Source organism: Geospiza fortis, unplaced genomic scaffold, assembly GCF_000277835.1.
Source record: "Geospiza fortis unplaced genomic scaffold, GeoFor_1.0 scaffold283, whole genome shotgun sequence".
NCBI classification, from domain to species: Eukaryota; Metazoa; Chordata; class Aves; order Passeriformes; family Thraupidae; genus Geospiza; species Geospiza fortis.
This window is the reverse complement of record NW_005054571.1, coordinates 118,866-124,376: the sequence shown is the minus strand read 5'-3', so window position 1 is coordinate 124,376 and position 5,511 is coordinate 118,866. Positions and strand designations below refer to the sequence as shown.

The 5,511-nt window shown below is 41.8% G+C and overlaps 1 protein-coding gene across 1 annotated transcript in view; it reads left to right on the top strand.

Moving 5' to 3' along the window:
- Positions 1–1,751: 1,751 nt before the first annotated feature.
- The window catches only part of LOC102044429 (transforming growth factor beta activator LRRC32-like), a 19,589-nt gene continuing 15,829 nt past the window's right edge, over positions 1,752–5,511 (top strand). Inside the window, exon 1 of the mRNA XM_031064213.1 lies at positions 1,752–1,891. The gene's annotated coding sequence lies outside the window, so the exon portion shown is untranslated. The remainder of the gene's footprint in view (positions 1,892–5,511) is intronic.

Here is a 5,511-nt window from a genome sequence, read left to right as displayed (position 1 = left end):
CTGCTTCCGTGTAGTCTGAAATTTCATGTTGGGAGACTTCCTGTCCTTTCTGTGATGGACTATTTTCCTATTAGCTAGCCATGCACCACCTGGGAAATACAACTGGCTGTCCACCTCTAAGCAGCAGGTCCACTGCGGTCCTCCAGGCTTGACTACTGTGACATCAAGTTGGCCATCAGGTTGTCCTGCTGTGGTGACAGGAGGGGATACAATATATGCTTGTTCCTTGGTCAGTCCATAAGCATAACAGCTTCCAAATAAGCATTGAGGTGAGTTTTGGTCCATAATAATAATAATAATAATAATAATAATAATAATAATAGTAAATAAAACAACAACAACAATGCATTTACAAGTACACCTGTACATAGGCAATAGTGGAGGCAGTAAAAAAAATTATTGTTTTCTTTGTTACCATTATGTACATGTTGCTATTAAATTGATTAGTCTTATTACAATCTTATTGCAACAACATGAGCAAAGGGTATTTACTGAGATATTTATCAAACCACATTTTTCACATCCGTAGATGTTTTCATCTTGAATCTCCCAGTATGCTGCAGTTCTGAAGTAACTCTGACTCAGAAGAGCTGGTGCGCTACAGAGAGCAAACCTGTTGCAGACAAGCAAAAGCTGGAGCCTGCAAATGTTTAGCAGAATTCATGAACCTGTTTGGCACATGGTATAAAAGGATGTAGCTTTCAGCTGATTTTAATAAGAAGATCTGGGAGAGGGGGACAGAATTGATGCTGTCTGAGAGGAGGGAGCCAGCGCTTCGTTTTCTTTGGGTGTAAATTCTTGGCCATTGTTGCATATCTAGAAAAAAAAGTTGATAAAGCATATGATGCATAAGGAAAACCTCTCCTCTAAGGGAGGTCACTCAGTTGAGATGTTTCCTGATTGGTGGTCAGGTGTTGTTACACTCCACCTCTTGGTAATAAGCCAGCCTTGTCTAAATGCCTTGACTAGGAAGGCTATTACAAGGGGCAGGGGAAAGAGGACTCTGGGGGGGACATATTACAATAACATCACTATACATTTGAACATCTACATAAGATCTCTCTCAATTGTGAGACCCAGCTATTACATTACATGTATATAACAACACCCAAAGTAAAGGAAGCAAAATTCATCCCACATTCCTTCTTAGAAGGTATTTACACCATTCAAGCATTAAATTGAATTTATCCTTTCCCCCAAGGCTGTGTTTGGCCATCCCACTGCTGTGCCATGAAGACACAAATGACCTGTTGGGACACCAAACATGATGCGCTCGCCCTACTCCCATATACCGTTTTCCTACACACCCCATCCTGCATGGACTTGAAATGTAAGTCTTGCAGCCAGCTCAGTGCCCCTGATTTACCCCAACCCCTGAGAATCTCCGGGCCGACAGCTGTGGGACAGGCATGGATGACTTCAGAGACAGGCACGTGTCCCAAAGCCTGTGGAGGGGATTTTTTGTGGTATTCACAGACTGTTTCATGTGTCAATACGAGAGGAGAGTAATTACCAGCTGAGAAACTGCAGGAAATAAGCCAAGGCTGAATGAACAAAATGGAGAATAAAGAGAAAAGCAGAGGACACACATATCTTAAAAGCATTACGGATATATGTATTTACGTAGTCTGGGGAGCCTGGAAATATAAAAGAGCTTATGACTGCAAAGGAATGAATTCAAGGACTAGTCTATGGGGAGTATTTTTTTTTCCCTGTGACTTCAAACTTCTCTCAGCGCTTGCAGAGTTTTAGTCAGCTGGCATGCAACAGAGGTACGACTTCCCCAAGGAAACTCTTCCTTGGCTTGAGCTGGAAAGGCTGCTGGGAGAGCCGGGGGAAAAAAAGGCTGCGAGCAGAGACGAAACCTTCTCCTCCTCCAGCCACAGAGCAGGTATGTGGAGGTGTGTGTGAGTCCGGGAGCCTGCTGGAAAGTTGCACTTTCAGCTGTGGGAGAGATGAGGGCTCTGGTGACTTTGAGCTGCAGCCTTTGAAACTAACCCAGATGAGGAAGGTACTGTATAAATAAAATGTTCTGTGTTTATGAATAGGCTGAGGAACTGGCTAAGCACGCTGTGTGGATGGCTCTATCCACCCAGTTTTATATTTAATCCATCAGGGACTTGTACTGTGTGAGTTAGATAATTTATATTAAGGAGGCACCACTTAGTTTATAACAGTACAGTTGTCATACACAGTATTTGTTATTATTCTTCATGTTTGCAGGAATAGATAATGGGGAGATGTTTGGTTTTCTTTTCTTCACAGGACTTCATTCTATTTATGGTACTACTGCATTATAGCCTTCTGAACTAGGAGTGCTGCAGAGATCAGCACTGTACACTAATTAAATGCCACTCAACCAGCTCTCCAACACTGAATCCTAATATAGCCTTGGGCAAATCACACAGTTCCTGGGTGAAATAGGCAAAATGCTGTTTGGCTGGTCTGCTCTTCTTCCTGTCAGTGCTGTCATTGAGCTCTCCCAGTTGGAGCACGAAGTGTGAGATGGCAGGGTTATTTTGCTGCTCTTAAGATCCTCACATCTTGAATGTCACCTTTGGGTGAACAATGATTTACTGAGTCGGCTTTGCTGGATTTGGACTGTTATCATGAGAATGAATGTTTAGGCAATATTTGGAAGTAGTAAAGTTTTAGAAAATCATAGTTTACATAAAAATCACAGTAAATTTTCTAAGGCTAATCCCAGTTGTAATTTGGATTGAAATACTTTTGATAAAAGACAGATATGCTTCCCTTAAATAGAAGCAATAATTTGGCTTTGTACAACAGTGATAATTTGGATTTTTTACTAAGATGTATTAATTTATACTTTAAAGTAAACATATTACTCTAAAATGCTGAAATCCTCTTGTTTTCAAGAACAAAAATTTACAACCTGTCATCTCTTTTTTAAGCAGATGGTTACATCTTAGTGACTGTATCAGTGCTTGGCCTTTTACTAGTAAAATGATAGGTGGATTCAAGCATGGATATCAGTATTATGTAAATCAAATCTATCAGAATTAATTTTCTTCACCTCATTTTGTTTCCTATTGGATTTTATAAAATCAGTGCACATTTTCCCAAATAGTGACCTCACTGTCTTTAAAAAATCATATTGCTGAACTAAAAGTGTATTTTATAAACTGGTGAGAAAGTACTCTGGTTTGGCTCCTGAATTTTAATTTTGTTCTCCAAGGAGAGTATTTCATGCTTAGATAGTTTAATCTGCAAATGCCAGTACATGTCACTTTTTGCTGATGTAAGAGTTTATATTTTCCCATCTCCCTCTGTCCCTTTGCCTATCACTCACAAATTCTCCAGGCTTGTGGGTTTCATTCAGTTCTTGTTCACTTACATTTTCTTTCCTGAAGAGAGTAGGAGGAAAAAGGGTGAATAAAATAGGAAACCTGGCTAAAACCTCAATAACTGGAAATGTTAACTTTTGGTGGGGAAATGCTGTTGGCTGAACATCTGATAAGCAGGCACATGGCAGAAATAGAAGGAAGGAAGGCAGCAGCTTCAAAAGACAGGACAAGAGCCTTGTTGGCTTTACAAGCGAAGGAGAAGTCTCTATTTTGATCTGTGGACCAGGAAGACTAGAGGCTGCATCTGCCTGTGAGATGCCAAGCACTGTGTAGATTGCAGGAACAAAATAAAGAAGGAGAATCAGCTTCTGGAGATTCTAGAGTTGTAGAGTGTCAGGAGCTGGAGCTGTGCCTCCTTCTCAAAGTCTGTGGCTCAGAATGGCATTGGGTATTCTTTTTAATGGGGTTAATATTAATGTTGTCTCCATCTCCCCTGTGGGATGAATGACCAGGGAGCTATTCCAGCCAAAAAGGAGCAAGACTTGTCCCACTCCTGTGTTTACAGTTCAGACCTCCTTTCTAAGGCAGGAACTTGTTTTATTTACTTCTCTAGAGAGTTTGATTAATAGAGATTGACACAGGACTCAAACAAAAGCAGTGCATTAGAAAGCAGCAGCATTATGAATGGACAGACTCCAAAAAGTCTGGAGACTCAAGACACAAAATCACCAAGACATTTTCTTGTTCCTCTGAAACCCTTGGGAACCTGCAGCAGTTCACAGACTGACTGGTAAGAGCCAGCAGCTAGGATTTGCTTTTCCTTTTTGCTCTGGGCCATGGTGGGGAAAGGGTTTGGAGGAGAGGTCTGATAAGGTGCCCCTCACTTTGGGTGACAGAGGATGAAATTCAACTGACATTGACGGAAACTCAGTAGGAAGTGACTGCTGAGATACCACTGGAAAATAAGGATTTCACAGGGTTTGCAGGTGCAAACCCTTTGTGGTGGGTTTCAGTGCTGGGCAAATGCCAGTGCACTAGAATATTCTCTCACTAGAATATACTTACTCATTTCCCACTGTGAGATAGGATTAGGAGGAGGGCAAAGCAGGCTCAAAGGTAAAAGGATATAAATAAAACTTTATTAACAGTAACCAAAAGAAACAAACAAACAACTATATAGAATGAGAATCAGAATAAAACTTTTAGAACACTTCTCCTCCCCCTACATCCTTTTCTTTCTCACTCACAACACGCAGAAACAATTCAGTCAGTTTATCACTTCTAGAATAGTTTTTCTTCATGGTTTACTTAGGGAGAGGAGTCCCTCTAGTAAATTTATGGAGACCTTTCTACAAGAAAACAGTTCTCTCATAGCTTCTAATTTTCATGAGTAGCAGCTGCCCAGAAAAATTAAATCTGCAATTGTGAAGTCCCTCCCATTTTCACAGCTTTCCCCACAGCTGTGTTTATGGGCCATGTTAAGTTATGGGATACTATTTTAAGGATAAGCTATTCAAAAGCAAAGGTTCTCTTTATTTATTTATGAGATCATTGTCATCTCTGAGAATGGAAGTCTTTTTGTTCTCTTCCTGGGGGCATAGTGTCTTCATCACTCTTCTCTCTCTCTGTTCAAGCTTTTTATTAAATTCACAGCTATTTTAACATTTGCCTGCTTTAATACAGGTTTGAACAATCCATCCCCCCATAATTCTTCAATGTGTTATAGGGAAAAACCAGTTTGATGGATCAATTAAATTTGTCTCTATAGCTTTATAAGAGGATTTCAGTCCTAGGATTAAGGCATCTCCTCATCCCTCCCATCTGGGACTTGACTTCTTCTTCACTGACCTTGGTGTCTTTAGGTTACTTCTCTACATGCCTGCACTTTGTCCTTTTCTCTCACTCGAGGGAGGATTGAAGCACTGAAAGAGTTGATATCTTGCCTAGGGTCTGCAGATGGTCAGGAGGAGGACTGAAGCACTGAAAGAGTTGATATCTTGTCCAGGGCCTGCACATGGTCAGGTGGCCCTGGCTGGGCTCAGCAGCTTGTGGCGGGAGCTATGCGGGCTGGGCTGGGGCGGTGCCCGGGAGCTCAGCAGCCGGGCCAGGGCTCAGCAGCCGGGCCAGGGCTCAGCACCAGGCCAGAGCTCAGCAGAACTCAACAGCCAGGCCAGAGCTCAGCAGACAGGGCAGGGCTCAGCAG